General features: G+C 41.8%; 1 protein-coding gene and 1 long non-coding RNA gene across 2 annotated transcripts in view; one reads left to right on the top strand and one right to left on the bottom strand.

The window, feature by feature from the left end:
* Chst9 (carbohydrate sulfotransferase 9) overlaps positions 1 to 19,346 on the top strand; it is a 297,984-nt gene that overhangs the window by 206,520 nt on the left and 72,118 nt on the right. The window lies entirely within an intron of this gene.
* LOC123455092 lies at positions 3,946 to 4,746 on the bottom strand. Its single transcript, XR_006633675.1, has 2 exons — positions 4,542 to 4,746; positions 3,946 to 4,260 (listed from the first exon to the last, which is right to left on the bottom strand). It is a non-coding gene; the product is annotated as an uncharacterized LOC123455092 (long non-coding RNA).

Raw genomic sequence — 19,346 nt, 5'->3', positions numbered from 1 at the left:
CTCTCTTCTCTCTATATCTCTCTGCTTGCAAATAAATAAATGAAGCATTGAAAAAAACCAAATGAGGGCTGGAGAGATGGCTTAGCGGTTAAGTGCTTGCCTGTGAAGCCTAAGGACCCCGGTTCGAGGCTCGATTCCCCAGGACCCACGTTAGCCAGATGCACAAGGGGACACAGGCATCTGGAATTCGTCTACAGTGGCTAGAAGCCCTGGCACGCCCATTCTCTCTCTCTCTCCCTCTTTCTCTGTCTCTCTCAAATAAATAAATAAAAATAAACCAAAAAAAAAAAACAGATGAATCTAAAATAACATTGATTAGAAGTAAACAGGGGCCATGGTCGAAGCGAAAGTCACTATGACTGATTCACTAGAGTAAAATTGTTTCTGCCAAATTACTGGATTTAATTTTTCCTCATAAAGTCTTGGTATGTAGCCTAGGTTAGCCTGAAACTTACTATGTAGCATAGGATGAACTGAAACTCACAATTCTCCTGCCTCAGTTTTTCCCCAAGAACTGGGATTGCATCTATGCACCACTACACTAGGCTTCGAACAAATAATTATAAAGAAGAAAACACACAGATATTGAGCTATACATCTTATTTACTATTATTTTTTAGCCCTTAATTTACACCAACAAGATACTAAGAACTTTGATCTTTTATTGCTATTTCCATTATATAGTTACTCTTGTTAAAGATTGAAAAGTGGGGTTTAAAGAACTTACATATTTCCCAAATCACAGATGTTACTAAGTCAGCATTGAAAACTAAGTATTTGTCATTTTGTTGTTTTCCTTCATAAGTATTAGACTAAATTTATAACAAATGAGGAAATCGTGAAAAGTAATAACTGGAAAAGAATTCTAGAGTAAGGGACCATTTTTCATAACTGCGCTGTGCATTACGATTTCATAATCACAACCTGAATAAAAAGAAACCATTTCTGAAATTTGCCTTCTAATGCAACTTAAGCACAGAGGAGGGGAACATATTTAATCATATTTTCAAACAGGTTGTTGTGTGGTACTGCAACTGGGGAAACCCTGCTCTTCTAATAAGAGACTATAGATTTCTCTACTTATAATCTAATCTACAAAGAAAAACATTAATTTGTTGTTACAATGCCATAGATCCACTGAAGAAACTTTCCTCTCTGTCTAATTGAAATAAATTGATTATAAATTAGATTGTCCCTGAAAAGGCCACAATTGTACTAGGAAAAGGAAATGGCTAGGGAAAAAAAAAAAAAAATCACAGAGAAAGACATTTTGAAATTAGACCTTGTCACTAGGGGGCACTTAGGGCTATAAAATCAGCATTGCTAAAAACAATATTTTGTGAAATAAAACAAATTAGTGGCTTATGTCTTTGCAAAGCAGGAAGCATTCAAGGATCTCCCAGTGGAATATTTCTTTTGGTGCCAAGTTGGTTAGAGAAGAATGACCAGGTTCTATTGATACAATTTTGGTACCAAAATTTCTGTCTGTCCCTCTGCCTTCTACCAGTGACAGGAACACCAGATCGAATGTGGTTCTGTCCCCCGTACTACCGTTAGCTCTGCTGTTGAGTTCCGGGTTGCCCTTTTATTCCTGCTGCTTGGTTTGTTTTTTGTTGTTGTTGTTGTTGTTGTTTTGTTTTTGTTAGGGGGAGGTGGATTTGTGGGTTTGGGATTTGGGAGTTGTTCTATTGTTTTGTTTTGCTGGGTTTTTTAAACACTCATGTTCATATTTCTATAAGAAATCAATAAAACATGTTTCTAGGGTCTGTGATGGGTATAGACAATGTGTTATCTGGACAAGAAGAGAATAGTTTCTCACAGCAACAAAGTAAATGTGATGAAAAATTAGAACAAATGACACACTCATACCTGATAGTATCTTAAAGGGAACAGACAACCAGAAAAATACACACACACACACACACACACACACACACACACACACACACACATATATATATATATATATATATATATATATGGCATGAAATATATATATATATATATCTCATATACATATGGCTTTGAAAACACATTGAAAAGTGAGAGGTATAGGAAAAGGTTTGTTTTTGCCTGTGATATCCAGCAATGATTTAAATTGACTTATTTCCCAAATCCACCATTTCTTTTGGTTGTCACGTGAAGAAATTGTAAACTACATAAAACTGTGAAGTGTCATATTGACAGGATATCCAATATCTTAGTAATGCCTTCTAGCAAAGAGGGGAGACCTTCAATTGCCCTATTCCTTAATGCATGGGGGGAATCTTCCTATATTATGCACCCCATCTGCGGAAATTACCCTGCAGTTATAATTAAGAAAATAATTGCAAGTACAATTTAGCAGGTCCATACCCATCATTTCTTCCTGTAAATTGAAACAAAGAAAACCTCAGTGCACTCCAGCGAGCGACCCAGTTTGTGAGCTGTGGGCCACCCTCCCAGGAGCACAGACCCTGGGCTTCTGGAATAATGAGACCGTGGTCTGGGACTGGGAATCAGGAATTTGATGCCTTGTTCCTCTGACTCACTATGTGGCCACAGGAAAGCCAACACACCATCAGGTTTTTTTTTTTTTTTTTTTTTTTTCTGGTAGGAAATTGATTAGGATAATTATTGTGCACATCACTCTAGAGCTTTGAATTCAATGAGCCACTGGGAGTCCCCTACTCTGCCCCCCCCCCACTTTAAATAGATGGGTTATTCACACAGGCCACGAATGGTACTTTAAAGATAAGATCCCATCCAAACATTGTTTCACAATTATTTTTAGGATAATGTTATTTTACTTACTTAAAGGTATATCAATGATCACAAGATATCCAGAGTCAACTTCCCATTTGCGTATGTGCTTACACAGTCACGACTTTAATGTTGCATCATTTCTTTTCATTTGGCATGTGCATGTGTGTGTGAGGTACTTGCATGTGTGTGCATGCATGCACGTATGTGTGTGGAGGCCAGGTTGATATCAGATGCCTTCCTCAGTTACTCTCCAGTTTATTTGCTGGGGCAGAATCTGTCACTTGGAACTAGAGCTTGCCAATTCAGCCAGTCCAGCTACTCAATTTACCGCAAGGTTCCCATTTCTACCTCCCACGTGTTGGGATTACAGGCAGGCTGTCATGACCGCTTGCATTCACATGGCCACTGGGAATGCAAATTTATGTTTATGTGGCAAGCACTGAACCATCTTCCCAGCCCCCATGCGTTTCTTAGCCCTGCTAGGAGTACAATACACTTATTGTAAGGTTCAGGAGTGACCAAGACCACAGAGACAGCTCTGAGGCAAAGATGGAAGTTTTTATTGGGGGGGGGGGGCATGAGGGAACACAAGCTTCCAGGACTGACTCAAGAGCAGAGCAGTCAGCTTTGAGATCACAGAGAGTGTCCTATATACAGGTCTTCAGTTGGGGGGAAGGAGAGGAAGGGAAGGAATTTCTTTGTTCTTGACATTAGCCATAGGGTGAGACCAGAAGTGACCCGGTGAGAGATAAGGGGCCAGTAAACAAACGTTGACCTGGGGCCTTGTTGGGCAGGGCAGGGATAATGGCTGGGCAGTGTCTTGAAGAATGTGGATGACCCTCCTCCTTACCTCTGTTACCCTCCTGCTGCCTCCATTTTGTCCTGACCTCACACTTACTTTTTTCATATGCTGTTACATTAAGATCATACAACCCTGACTTACAGTGGGGTGAAAGTGATGCTATTTCAGTGGGAACCAAATGTTTTCCCAAGCTTAGGATGTGCCGTAGACGGGTTCCCACGGCAGAGGCAGAGGGCTCCACCACAGAGGCCTAGATGCCGAACAGTCCCGCCACTGCTGCCCCTGCATCCTATTGACAGAAAAGAAACCCAAGCCTCCCTGATTCTCCTTGGGGGGCAGCTGTGAAGTTCAAAGGGTATGTGTGTGCGCAGGAAGGTTAATTAATAATTACTACACCATTGACAAACAAGTGCTCGCAAACATTTATTAATAAAAGAAAGGAATTTTGGATGCACTTGATAGGTTTAAGGATCACACTATGGTCATAGAAAAAGCAGGAAAATGAAAGCTGGGTCTTAGAAAGATCACCCAGCAGACTTTAGAGGGCAGCTTGCAAAGAAATAACAAGGCTACTACCATCATCCAAATGAGGGACAGATTTTACAGCGTCAAGGGTGGTCCAGGCCTTCAGGCAAAGTTCCGCAGCCTATTCACTGCAGGGCAAATGGGAACATGTCTCTCCAGCTCTGGGATTCATCCAGGATTGAACTAGCCTGAAAGAAGGGGCACTTTCTTTTTTTTCAAAATTCATCTCCCCAAATCATGTGCTTTTTCCTTTGTCAATCTCAAGAGGGCATGTTTTTGAAAAAGTTTATCCTTCCCCAGGGGCAATATTCATAGTATAATTTGCAAAGCTCTGTCTATTCTTGCCTGAGTACAGATCTCTCAACACTATACCTTTTTCTTTCCACACTGCTCCCTCTGCCTAGAATGACCTTTCTTCCCCCCTCTCCCCCCACCCCACTCCGTCTTGCAAGAATAACCTTGAGATTACCTGTGTTGAGATAAATTCTCGATCTCCAGGTCTTTGATTCCTGGAGGAGGAGAATGTGGATCCTCCCTTCCTTCCATTGATGCTTCAGGGTCTCTGTACTTCCAACACAAAGTAGGTCTTTTCTGAAAGAGAAGCTGGGATCACTGAGTTCTGTCCCAGGGGAACTGTGGCCACCCCTGCTGCTCTCCTACCATGTATTGTGAGGTCTGTGAGAAAGTGTGGGGCAGCACAAAGACAGTTTCTAGTTTTATAATGTTTTTTAATGCCAAGCTCCATGAAGTCTCTGCAAGCCAAAGTTAAAAACAGGCCAGTTGGCCTCCAACCTCGTTAAGTCACAGGACCTTTGTTCTCATTCCAGCTAGTCCCACATGCAAATCTCGGTTTGTCATAATGGTGAGAAAGGAAAAGAACTCCCAAGAAAGCATTAAAAATATGATTTACAAAACAAATATCTTCATATTGGTCTTGCTAGAGCTTTAATTACATGAGATTATTGGGCAACATCTAAGCCCATCCCCCACACCTGTGAAGTGTGAACAGCCGAGGCAGCCTCCCTCCCAAGGGGATGTCTTCCTCTTCCTCCTCCTCTGAACCTACTAAATGTCGTGTCTACACCCAGGATCAGTCTGGCATTTTATCCACTTATTCCTTCCAAGACCAGCAAGCACCTTTAAACACTGAGTCAACTGTCCAACACTCTTAAAAAAAAAATAAAAATATAAAAAGTTTTAGCTAGGCATGGTGGCACACACCTTTAATCCCAGCACTGAGGAGGATTGTTGTGAGTTCAAGGCCACCCTGAGACTACACAGTGAATTCCAGGTCAGCCTGGACTAGAGTGAAATCCTACCTCAAAAAAAAAAAATTTTTTTTTTTAAATCTCTAGATTGAGGTTGACATAAATTGTACAAGATGAAAATATTCTACAGCTTTGTCTGTGATGGCTGATTGGCAGATAGTTGCCTTCATGCTAGGTGATAGACGCATAGGTAATCAATAATAAAAAAGGAGTAAGTGATAGATTATAGGTAGATGATAAGATAGGATAGATGTATGGTGATAGATAGATAGATACATAGGTAGATAGATAGATAAATAGATGGATAGATACTATATAAGTGATACACAGATACACAGATAATAAGTAGGTGAGAGGTAGGTAGGTAGATAACAGACTAATAAATGATGATCATTCTGAGGGCTGCATGATGAAACAGGTTTTAAGACTTTTTCTAGGCTGCATTCCCTAGGCTAAGGTTTCTTCATTTCTTTGTCTCCAGGTAAAAATCATTCATGCAATAAATTAATTTTGATTTAATATGTAAGTTAATAGGTTATTTGAGTTTCTCTGCATTTGAGTTCTCTGAAAGCAAGGAGGTACACTTGGACTAAAAACTTGAAAAGTCCCTCCTTGAGTAAATAAATATCTCTGCTACCCAGCTGTTCCTGAGTTTTGGGAAAGACAACTATATGTCTATAGGATGATTGTGTCGTGCTGAGGTTGCTAAGGCCGCAGGGGCCCAGCGACCCACAGTTCTGCCCAAGAAAACTAGGGACAGAGCAGTTGTGCTTCGAGAACTGAGAGGTCTGAGGTGAAACCAGCAAGCTTGGCTGACTGGACAGACAAGTTTGGAAACAGCCTGGGTCCTGCAGTGGGAGCTCACTGTGGGTGGGGCAGGAGGCAAAGTGGGTAAAGGGCTTTTGCCACCCCAGCCTCATGACCGATTCAGTTCCTCAGCACCCATGTAAATGCCAGGCATGGTGGTATGAGCCTACAATCTCAGCACTGGGGAGGTGGCTACAGGAAATTCCCTAGAGCTCACTTGCTAGCTAGTGTGGCCAAATTGATGATCTCCGGGTTTAGCAAGTGACTCTTTCTCAAAAATAAGCTAGAGAAGCTGGGCGTGGCGGCACACGCCTTTAATGCCAGCACTTGGGAGGCAGAGGTAGGAGGATCATGGTAAGTGCGAAGCCACCCTGAGACGGCATAGTGAATTCAAGGTTAGCCTGGACTAAAGTGAAACTCGACCTCAAAAATAAATAAGTAAATAAATCAATTAAGATAGAGAGCGATTGAGGGAGACATACAACGTTAGTCCCTGGCCACCACATGCCCATGCACACATGTGCCCACACACACATAGACATACATATTGTTGGGTTTGTTGGCTAAGGCCTTTCATCAGAGCACTTAGAAATCCCAGAGAAGAGGACTGTCTTGAGTCTAAAGCCTGTTAGGGTTACAGAGTGAGTTCCAGGAAAGAAAGAAAGAAACATACACACATGCTCACTACACAGATAAATAAACAATGGGATGACCGCCTAGGTCTCTGAGTGACAGCATACTGTCCCGGAGTACATGAGTAACCATCAACTTCAGTCTCTGCTTCAGTTCACTGTGCTGTTTTCTCATGGTGAGGTGTTTGCTACTATTTCAAGCAATATTTCATGACTATTGACTACATGAGTAGCTTTGCATCATTACAGTGTCCTCATTAAATTATTAGTGCGGTCCTGTGCCACATAACCACAGATACGATGTGATTCCACGAGGTTCTATCACGTAGTAAAAACAGAGCTGTTAGCTTGTACAAACTCACTCTATAAGGTTCACTCAGTGACCTAGTCAACAATATTCTTCTCAGAGCTATCATCACCATTAAGGGACACATGGCTTCTTTGGAAATTTTATTTTAATTCTCGCAACATACTTAACTTTACTTATTACTAATTCTGGCAGATTTTATAAATTATATTGCTTATTAAATCTGTGAATGAAAGGTAAATTTCTACCTAATTGGTTATGCTTTAGGAAGCAACACTGAAAGCAATAACTTTCTCAAGATATAGAAAAGCGATAACACAATGAAATCCTGCTCCTTCCTTCAACTTCAAATGTTTCTTTACATAAGCTTCTAAAATTATTTGTTCTACTTAAATTTAAAATGAAATGTTGAATTTGATCTTATGAAACATTTAATTGCTTTTGGAAACACATTTTATCAGAGCCCGTAAAGTCAGTTTGGGTGATGCAGACTGGAAATCTAATATCATGCTGGAGCACAACTTTTCTGAATACATTGAGTCAGTGGTGATATTGGCTTTGGAAATAAGTTATTGTGTTATGGGCTAAATCCTGCCAGAATTGATTTTTTAAAATCCAAGGTTGAATATTTTGGATACGATAGTTTCTTATGAATCAAAAAGGCAAACAGTATTTTTATTAAAAAGTAAAAAAGCAATAAAATGGTTTCAATAAATTGTTCTACTCATATCTATTACTAATTCTGTGTTTCAGAGCCATAAATTGACAGTTAGCTCTGACGTGTAAGCAAACCCCGTTCTGCTGGGCATGTGGTGTAAGCATTTTCAAAGCGTCTTGCTCAGTCTCTTGACTGTGATCAGTTATATCTTTTCCCCCACAAGGAAGCTTGTCCATCCTAGTTTAAACTGATTTTTATTATATTATCCCATGTGAAAGGCTGTTCTAAGTTCTTTTTTTCCAAATGCAATGATAGCCAGAGTGATTCATGGCAGCAACTGGTACTGAAAAAATGGCCAAATCTGCAAAGAAAGCCCCATTAATATGATGGACCTTCTCCCTCACTGTTCCACTAGGGGGAAAGTGTGGCCATGAAAAGGCCTTCCCTGGGCACAACAGGATTCTACCTTTGATGAGCAGTTACTTCCAATCTGACATGAATGAAAAAAAATATTCAGATATAATGATCATGCAGGGTGTATTGGTAGTAACTGATTCTCATTGCTGTAAACAAAATACTCACCATTCCCCTCAGAAGGCTAAGGTTGTAGATTGGGGAAACACTATCCATAATAGCAAGGTTGGGGGGCAGAGGCAGGAGCATGAGGTAGCCAGTCACACTGTATCCTCACTCAGAAAGCAGAGAGAGATGAAGGCTGGTGCTCATTCAGTCCAAGACCCCAGCCTAAGTATGGTACAGTACCACCCGCATTCTGGGTGCATCTTCCCTCGGCAGTTAAACCTTTCTGGAAACATTGTCAACAAACATGGCCAAAACCTTGTTTCCCTGCTGATAAGTCCAGTTAAATTAACAATGAACCATGCCATAAGGTTTCTTTTAATTCTTAAGTTCACAGTTTCATCTCTTATTTTCCTTGTGTATTCAATAGATTTTTGTTTTGTTTTTGTTTTTTGCATATGTGTTTTGTGTTAACCCAGTACCAGACTCTGAGATTACAGAGAAAGGAATTTACTCCTCAGAATGGGATGGAGGTTTTCAAACCCAGTAAGTGATTGCCACAGCTACTAAAACTTGTGCTCCTGGTAGCAGAATTTAAGTTATTAAATAATCGCCAAAGTAGAGTGGAAACTTAAAAAAAATAATGATTTTTTTCAGAATTTATGGCTGCAATCTATGACACAGAACTGTGCAGCTTATGGAGAAAATCGGTGGCAGGAAGTATCTATGAGCTGGTCATCTCCTGATCCTACCTAGAAAAGTGTGTCACAAATTTGCAATAAGCCAGAAAAATATTGGTGGGGTCTTGTTACCAGGCACAGAACACAGTGCTTTTTGTTGTTGTTGTTAGGGAACATGGTGAAGTGCTAACATAGGGGGAGAATGATTAGCACCTGGGGACTAATGATGCGTGCTGTTGGATGATTATAATACTGGAGTGGGGAGCAGGTTACAAGGATGTCAGTGATTGCTTCAGTCAGCTGTGACAAAACACCTGAGAAAATCAAAGTGACATATAAAAGGTTTATATTGGCTCACAGTTTCAGAGGTTCCAGTGCACGATCAATGGATGCCATGGTTTCTGGGTCTAGAGTGAGGCAGAACATTCCCCCTGGGAACCTGCAGCAACAACACTGCTCACCACCACATGGTGGCCTGCAAGGAGGAGATCAGGAAGGAATGGAGAGGGAGGGGAAAGATAAAGAATGAGAGAGGGGCACACATCCTGTGTGGGCATATTTCCAACTAGGACTGTGCCCTGAAGTTTCAACCACCTCCCTAAAGGTCATTAACTTGTGAATCCAAAGCAGATTAATTCACTCATGAGATCAGAGACCTGTGAGATCCATTCACATCCATGCACACTAATCTGAACACTAGTATGCTGAGAACCAAGCCCTCAACACCAGAGCCTCTAGAAGATGTTTCAGATGCACACCAGGAAAGTTTTCTCATCAATCTGCCTGTTTCCTGGGACTCATCGCTGTATCCTGCGATGCAAGTTGGTGAGACAATCCCTTTACATGTAGCTGAGCCATGTGGAGAGATGTCAATAATATGTAATAAGCCCTCATCTAATTCCATATCATGAGGTCCATGAAATGAGATTAGGTAGTAAGAAGAAAAGAAATCCTTACGGTGGTTTTGACAAGTAGGTCACATTATAAGTATCATGCCTAATAGGAAGAGTTCTTAAGAAGAAGGAGAAGAGCTGGCAATGACTTGAAGGCAGATTCTCATCGTGCACGCTCCCAGGCTGGCTGCAAGATCCCAATTTGTTCTGACTCATCTCCCTTCCGAATGCTGGGGTTGGGACTGCAGATGTGCACTCCCACACCTGGCTCCAGAAAACTTCCTAGTGAGTCGTTTGAAGGTATGTAATGCATGTAAACACTCAAGCTATGTTTAGTATGCCTGCTTACAGGTTATAACGTAAGGAAAACCTCATTTAACTAAAAGATCTTCCAAGTGCATACTTACGGGAACTTGAGTGAGTGGATTTGCAAGATAAATAAGTAGAAATGTATACTTCAAATTCAAGGCTGCTTATTTCTTTATTCTTCACAAGTAAAACTATTTGTGCTGGCTTAGTGACATTACATTACTTAGAGGAGGAAAATGGTCATTTGTATTTTCTGTTTAAAATTTATTTTTTCAAAATTTATTTATTTGGGGGCTAGGGAAATGGCATAGCAGTTAAGGCATTTGCCTGTGAAACCTAAGGACCCCAGTTCGATTCCCCAAGACCCATGTAAGCCAGATGCACAAGGGGGAGCACACATGTGGAGTTCATTTACAGTGGCTGGAGGCCCTGGCATGCCCACTCTCTCTTTCTCTCTGCCTCTTCCTCTGTCTCTCTCTCTCTCTCTCTGTCTTTCAAATAAAGAAATAAATAGGTTTTTTTTTTTCCTTTTCTTTTGTACTTTAATTATTTGAAAGCAGAGAGAGAAGGAGGGAGAGAGAGTTGGCACAACAGGGCCTCCAGCCGCTGTAAATGAACGTCAGACCCATGCACCACTGGGCACCTGGCTTTACACGGGTGCTAGGGAATCAAACCTGGCTCATTAGGTTTTGCAGGCAAGCGCCTTAACCGCTGGGCCAGCTCTCCAGCCATTTCTGTGGCTTTATCAGAACAAGAATTTCAAACAATCTTGCTTTGAGTTCTCTCCCTCTAAGGCTAAGTAAGGATTAATAAACAATAACAGCATAATTACCCACCGAGTTGAATTTCTTTACAGTAATTGATCAATCAAGTAAGTAAAAACAGTTAGTTACTATCATTCAAATGTTAAAGGTTCCACAAAGGCTTATGTGTTAAAGGCCACAGCTTATGACACCATTAGGGTGGAACCTTTAGGCAGTGAGGCTAGTGGGAGGAAGTTAGATAACTAGAGACATGTCCATGGACAGAATACTGGCACCCTGTCCCCCTTCCCTCTGTCTCTCACTGTCCTTCTCCATGTCCCCTCTATGAAGTGCTCTGCGACAATAGAGCAATGGTGGTGACCAACCATGGCCTGAAGCCCCCAAAACCATGAGCCAGCCACCTTTCCCCCTTATAAGTTGTTTGTGTCTGAAATTGTGCTGGGCTCAGAAATGTCATTAGGACACTCAACCCTTACCCTAAATTACATAATCTACATAATCCTTTAAAGGATAAAAAAGAGGGCTGGAGAGATGGCTTAGTGGTTAAGCGCTTGCCTGTGAAGCCTAAGGACCCCGGTTCGAGGCTTGGTTCCCCAGGTCCCACGTTAGCCAGATGCACAAGGGGGCGCACGCGTCTGGAGTTCGTTTGCAGAGGCTGGAGGCCCTGGCGCGCCCATTCTCTCTCTCTCCCTCTATCTGTCTTTCTCTCTGTGTCTGTCACTCTCAAATAAATAAATTTAAAAAAATTAAAAATATATATATTAAAGGATAAAAAAGAAAACACTTTCCTCCTCTCAAATATTGTCTGTCCAGGCTCCTGCCACTATCGTTTCTGGATGAGATCCAGCATGGCCTGCTCCTCTGGCCACAAAGCTTCATGCCCGGATCCCTGTCATGGTGCATCCTGGGAAAGTAAGAGAACCTTGAGTATGGGATCCTGGGAGCCCTCCAAACACAGGAATGCAGCAAGAGCTGAAAAGACAAGTGAGGAATGCTGTTACTTCTCCCCTCGTACCGGCCTGTTCTTCCTGACACCCCCCGTGTTCCCTCTCAAGCCCGGTTTCCCTCACAGCCCTGCCCTTTGCCGCAGCTCTCTTCAGAAAAGACTTTCTTGTCCATTCCTTCTAAAACCCCATCCGTGTGATCTCAGGCTGTCCAAAGAATCAGAGCTAGGAGAACACAAATGGATGTTCATAGTAGATCGTCACGTCTACGTGAGAGAGTCTGGGAGGTGAATTTGCTCACATAATCGCAGAGGCTTGAAGAACGTCACCCCAGGCCTGGAGCCATCTTCAGAGCAGAGGAGGCCCTCAGCCAAGAAGCCGGATGCCTCACAAGTAGGAACAGCGGTGAAGCAGCCAACATCTGGAGGCCAAAGGCCACAGAATTCCCGGAAGGTGGATGGTTCAAAGGCCAGCAACGATGGACCAAAGACCCTGCAGCCTGATGTCAATCCAGAGGTAGTCAGGGGAGAAACGTACCCCTCAGCAGAAGGAGGAGCCAGAGTCACCATCCCTCTTCTTCCACTGCTGTTTTATCCACCCCCCACCAATTGGATGGCACCCGACCACACTGCGGGCAGACCTTTCCCTTCAGTCCTGGCCCTCATGCCAGGCTTCTCTGGAAGCACCCTCACGGACATGCACACAAGCTCACCAAGTCATCTTTCAACCCCAACTTCAGCCTCCCTCCTTCCAAAGGGACTTCAGTTTCCATCACTTCACAAGACTGTTTCAGGTCACCGGCGTCCACTTCTTAGCGTTGGTCTCCAGTCTTTGTCACAGCTATTAGAAGTGTTTGAGACAGTTGGTCAACACCCCTGCTCAAAAGGAAATGGCCTTCACCTGATTCCATGGCATCCCACCTCCTATTTCACAGACGGAAGCTTGTCAGGTTCCTTGATTCTTCCTCATCTATGCCCAATGTTTGGTTGTTTTGTTGTTGGTGGTGGTGGCGGTTTTATTATTATTATTATTTTGGTGGGGGCTTTCAAGGCAGCATCTTGCTCTCTCCCAGACTGACCTGGAATTCACTGTGTAGTCTCTGGCTGGCCTCAAAATCATGGCAATCCTCCAACCTTTGTCTCCCAAGTGCTAGATTTAAAGGTGTGTGCCACCACACCTGGCTCTAATTTTTTTTTTTAAATGAAAAAGCGAGAAAGAGAAATGAATTCAAGACGTGTACTCCACCCTATGCACATGTACCACCTTGTATGTCAGACCTTCATGGGTTCTGTGGAGTTGAACCTGGGTCCTTAGACTTCTCAGGCAAGTGCCTTAATCATTCAGCCATCTCTCCAGCCCTCCAGTGCTTTTTATTTTTTTTAATTTATTTGAGAGAGAAAGAGGCAGAGAGAGAGAGAGAGAGTGTATGCACCAGGGAACTTCAGCCACTGCAAACAAACTCAAGATGCATGCAGCCCCTTGTGCATCTAGCTTACGTGAGTCCTGGAGAATTGAACCAGGATCCTTTGGCTTTGTAGGCAAATGCTTTAACCACTAAGCACTTTCTCCAGCTCTTATTTTATTTTGTCTTATCTTATCTTATTTTATTTCATTTTATTTTGAGGTAGGGTTTTCTGTAGCTCAAGCTGGAATTCACTATGGAGTCTCAGGGTGGCCTCGAACTGACATCCTCTTACCTCTGCCTCCCAAGTGTTGGGATTAAAGGTGTGCACCATCACGCCCAGCTTCTCAAATCCTTTTTGATGTTGAGTTAGCTACATGCTATTTTGTCTTCTCATTTTGTCCTGTTTTTGTTTTTGTTTTCTTGAGGTAGGGTTTCTCATTTTATACTCTCTTATCTAAATCAAACATAAGTGTAATTTCCATATTCCCAGATCCCATATTTATAGACCCAATTGCTTGTTTGTCTAAGAAACATACCAAGTCCAAAGCAGACATTTCCAGATTCTCTGTGGTGAGACCGTGGTCTTTGATGTGTCCAGTGACATGTTACAAATAGCACTGTGCTCAGTGGCATGGTCCACACCTGCATGCATTTTCAGGAGCCGGGCAACTGGAAGTGGGATGTCTAGGTTTGGGGATAGGCTCCGCCAGGTTTGGTTACTAGTCCCGAAGCGTCTTCCGAAGCATTTACAGGAATCACGCATTTCCACCGGTGCGTAGGAGTCCCTCCTGCTCCATGTCCTCACCAACAGCATCCACCTTTTCCTCCAGTTGTGCTCTGCTTATCTGTTTCTGCCGCCGATCCATGCAGAGCTCATGACAAGGGCCTTCCGGTCCCGAGAGTACAGGTATGCAGACAAGGTGCCCAGCACAGTTCTTCTGTGTGTGTTTAGATGTAGGGAGGGTTCGCATGTGGGTTTGGGTATATGTGCATGTGTGGTTAAGTGTCCACAGAGACAGATGCATGTGTGTGTGCCCGAGTGTGGAAGCCAGAGGACAATTTTGAATGTCTTCCTCAAGAACAACAACCACCTTTTTACTTTTTTTTTTTTTTTAATCTTTATTTTGAAACCATGTCTTTCATTGGCCTGGAACTCACCAACTAAACAAGAATGGCTTGTCAGAAAACCCCAGGGTCTTCCTGTCTCTGCATCCCAGCTGGAATTACAGGAGGATCCCACCATGCCCAGTATTTCTGATGTGGGTATTGGGGATCAAACCCACGTCCAAAGGCTTGAGGAGCAAGCTCTTCACCTATGTCCCTAAAGTTTTTGAATAAATGACTTTTATGCAGCTTTCTATTTCAAAGGCTGCCATTGAAAATGGGATTCCATAACTTTTTAGTAAGTGAACAAACACTTGAGGTGGGAAAGGACTCATGGAACAAAGTAGGCTTTTTAAGGACTTGAAGACCACTGAAACACATGTCACAAGAAGCTTAGGAAAACACTGGAATATTCTCAAAGGCCCTGGTACCTCTTTCCCATTGCTTCTTCTAAAATGTGAGAGCCCTGAAGCCAGTGAGTGAGGGAGTTACTCAGTAGCATGTGGAGAATTTTGTGAGTGCTCCTGCTTTGTTTTCGTGACAGTTTTTGCAAGAGAAACTAAAGTTCTGGACCAGCCCATTACTGAGTAGAGATACACATTTTCAGAGGGCCTGCAAAACACAATGGAAGAAAACGATGAAAAAGTAGAGAAGTTTAATTTTTTGAGGTAGGGTCTTACTTTAGCTCAGGCTGACCTGGAATTCACTATGTAGTCTCAGGATGCACTTGAACTCATGGTGATCCTCCTACCTCTGCCTCCCAAGTGCTGGGATTAAAGGCATGTGCCACCACTCCCGGCTAATTTTTATTGAAAGATATCTAAACAACTTTTTAAATTTTTTAAATTAATTTGAGAGAGAGAAAAAAAGACATGGAGAGAGAGAAAGAGAGAGAGAGGGAGAGAAAGAGAATGGGCATGCCAGGACCTCTAATCACTGCAAACAAACTCCAGATGCATGCACCACCTTGTGCATCTGGTTCATGTGGGTCCTGTTAAGGCAAATGCCTGAACTGCTAAGCCATCTCTGTAGCCCTAAAGAATCTCTTTAACTATTGCACAGAGATGGTTTATAATTTATGCTTTATTAATGTTGCCTTAACTGTATATCTGTGAAGGAACTAAGAATTTGGGCACCATAATCTTTTCAAGGTTCAGAGACTGAATCCTGCTGTGGCTAGGGAACAGGTGGTAAAGAGCTTTGTTGCGCTCCTTCATTCTGCGTAGGAGTTTGTACTTGACTTTAAAGGCAGCCGTGAGCCATGGAATGGTGTTAAGGAGAGAAAATAGAATACAGATTTGCTTTGCTAAAGATCATTCTTGCTCTGTGTGAAAGATTGGTTGGAAAATGGAAGGCTGGCCTACAGAAAACAAGTTACATGTTGCAACTAATCAAAAGAATACTAGGGGAGCTGGAGAGATTATGCGGTGGTTAAAGGTGCTTGCTTGTAAAGCCTGAGGACCTGTGTACAAGTCTCCAGCACCCATGTGAAGCCAGACACACAAAGTGGCACACACGTCTGGAGTTTGTCTGCAGTGGCAAGAGGCCCTGACACGCCATCCTCTCTCTCACTCTTTCTTTCTTTCTCTTTCTCTCTCTCTCTCTTTCTCAAATAAATAAAAATAATTAAAAACAAAAATTAAAAAGAGTTGATAAAAATGGATCTTGGGCTGTGACAGGATGAAGGACTGAATTCAGCAGATATTTAATAAGTTGACTTAACCCACTGAATTTGCTGACAAAGATGGGGCCTTGTCAGAAATGATCACAGTGATCTATACATGTAGAAGTAATAAGCGAATCGTGAGACCTCTGCTTCTGCTAGATTGGCGGGGTTATGTAAGCGAAGTCTCTGTTAACTACAAAGCCCTGCACACATACAACAGTGCTGGATAATTACCACAGAAATCATATCTCAAAGTCCGCATGCCAGACCTGAGAGCTTGAACATGAGTTAGTGTTTATGGGTGATCACCAGCAGCCTGGCACATGTATTCCTGGACAAGGAGCTTGCTGTTCACTTTCAAGGGCTCATTACAATGGAAATTAGTAGCAGTGGGATGATTGATGCTGCTCTTCTCCACATGTCACTTGGTAAATACTTGCTGCCACTGAGTAAGTCAGGAATTCACACACTGATTGATGCCAGACATGAGCAGCTATTTTTTGTGAATGGAATGAACATGGAAATCTCACCCTGCACAGTTAGCATAGGATCTACATGGATTCTGAGCCAGAATACACACACACACTCACACACAGTGGTTTTTAGATGTGAAAAACTTTGGTTATGTTTAGGGCCCAAAAAAGAACCCTTACATTTGCTTGAAAAGTTGGTCTGGTGTTTGATTCCTTAGTCACCCACATAAGCCAGATGCAAAAAAAAAAAAAAAAAAAAAAAAAGGCCCAAATGCTTCATACTCACTCACTTTTTTTTCTCTCTCTCTAATAAGAAAATAAAAATATTTAAAAAGAACCTTTAATTGGTTCTTACTGATACTTTGTAAGTATGTTTAGGGCAAAGACCTTCATTTAACATATATAATTCAATTTGAAGACAATTCTAATTTCCCCACTCCATGTCTCAATTTTTTTTTTATTAGTTATGGACATACTGAGTATGTAAACAGCACATGTTGGTATCATCCTTTCCCTCATCCCCGCCCCCCTCCATGTCTCAATTTGGAAAATTTGTAAAAAATGCGATATTTCAACCTGTTTGTAGAATATTGTAAAAATGAGAAAACTAAGGATACTCCTTACATTTACATCAGTATCATAAAACCTTCTTATATTGTTAAGCATTGTTTCTATGCAGATGACTATTGATCTCCATTTTGAACCGAAACTGTGCATGTGTTCTTAAAAATCATTTAAGTTTTACATGTCCCTCCTGTACTGGGGCTTAAGGCATACATATTCAGCCTTCTGTTTTGGCCAATGGTTGCTATGAAATAACCCATAACCTTTTTCCTCCCACTGCGCTCATTTTCTGCCCTTGGTAAAATATTCATTATTAACTGCTATAAATTATAAAATCTTTTTTGCTCTAGAAAATGTGGAATTTCTTTTTTAACAGATTTAGCACTGATACAACGGCATGCCTTGGGCAGTGCTACTAGTAATTGAATCTGCATGCTGAAGAGATAAAGCTTGGGAATTTTTAAAGGAAGGAAATGTGATGTATTAAGTAGTGCAAAGGCAGATGGATAGAGAAGGGAAACTTCAGTGTTGTGGGACTTCCTGACTCCAGTGCATGAGTCCTTGCAAAACTGAACATTTTAACATGTATTGAACATTAATTCTGTCAAGATTTCTGTAGTAAAGCATCCCACTAAATCTGTAGACTCTGTCCTCCCAGGTTCTATTTGGCATATAATAATTGCCATCAATGTCCTTATGCATGAGTTAATTTTATTATATAGTTGGATTAAGTGCCAGTTCCTTGTAGTCAATGAAAATATATTGAGAATCTGTTAAACTTCTCGGCATTAGGGATTGTAAGAACTAAAGGCACTCATCCTTTTCCTTGACTTACAGTCTTGTCTAGAAGAAAGACAAGTAAATATATAACTTTAAAAGATCATCATAAGCCTATGGTGGAAGGTTACGTAGAAGTACAGAGGTTAGACAGCCAACCTTAACAGGGTAGACAAGGAAATAGAAGACTTCGAGGAAGAACAGTGCCTCAATAGAGTTGAGAAACTCGGGGATAGAATATACAGGTGATGTGGTTGCTAACACGTCTTTTAAAGCAATAGAACAATGTCTGTTAAAAGTCATAAAAGGGGGATCAGGAATAGCTTAGCAGGTAAGAACACTTGAGGCACAAACATGGGGCCATGAGATGGCCAGAGTTTGCACCCTAATATGTACATAGGAGTTGGGCATGGCCACAAACACCTGTAATCCCAGCCCAGTGATAGATAGTAACCAAAGAACTGCTGAGGCTCTCTGGTCATCCAGTGTGACCAAAAGCAGAAGCTCCAGTGAGAATCTGGTTCTCAAGGAAAGAACACAAAAGAGTGATAAGCCCAGCGTTCTTCTCTGGACTCCAAATGGGTGCACCCAGAAAGCACATACCTACACACACGTACATAAGCTATGCATCCCGTACCACACCACACATGCTGCCCACAGACACACAGGCCACAGTCCTAGGACTTAAAAGCTTTTGTCTCAAAAATCTTTCAACAAAAACATGAAACAAAAATTTTATTTGTTTATTTGAGAGAGACAGAAAGGGAGAAAGAATGGGTGTGCCCGCTCTCTAGCCACTGCAAATGAACTCAAGATACATGTGGCACCTACTGCATCTCTCTTTACTTGGGTACCGGGGACTCAAACCTGGATCCTTAGGTTTTACCTTAACCACTGAGCAATCTCTCTAGCCCACAAAATTTTAGTTAACAGTGGTAATTGTACATTTGAAACAGCAATATGGAACCAGAGATAGGAGATTTTATTGACTCAATTTATTGGCTCAATACCATAAAGACGTGTAGTTTTTGAAGAGTGTTTATTGAACAATGTTTGCTACAATCTAATGTAGGTTCCGTGCATATAGAATCAAATAGACATGGTTCCTACTTGAAGTACCTCATGGTAAAATGGAAGATATGGAGAATTTAATTAACTCAAGCAGGAAGAAGAGAAATGGAGTACAGTGTGTCATGAGACTTCAGGAGAAGCTCTTGCAAGTCAAAGCAGCAGACTAGTGGAACTCCCAAAGGTGATGCTGTAGATCTTGAGATCTAGATGATGAGGGAGGAGACAGAAAGTGTAAATAGAAGATATTTCTTGTTTTATGATAGTATAAGGGAACTAAGAGTAGCCTATCATGTTGGATATATACTCTGATCAGAACTATGTAAAACCAGGGCTGGAAGGATGGCTTAGGTGTTAAAGTGCTTGTCTGTGAAGCCTAAGGACTCATGTTCGACTCTTCAGATTCCACACAAGCCATATGCACAAGGGGATGCAA

The sequence above is a fragment of the Jaculus jaculus genome, chromosome 15 (genome assembly GCF_020740685.1).
Source record: "Jaculus jaculus isolate mJacJac1 chromosome 15, mJacJac1.mat.Y.cur, whole genome shotgun sequence".
NCBI lineage: Eukaryota > Metazoa > Chordata > Mammalia > Rodentia > Dipodidae > Jaculus > Jaculus jaculus.
This window is presented reverse-complemented; position numbering and strand designations above follow the sequence as displayed.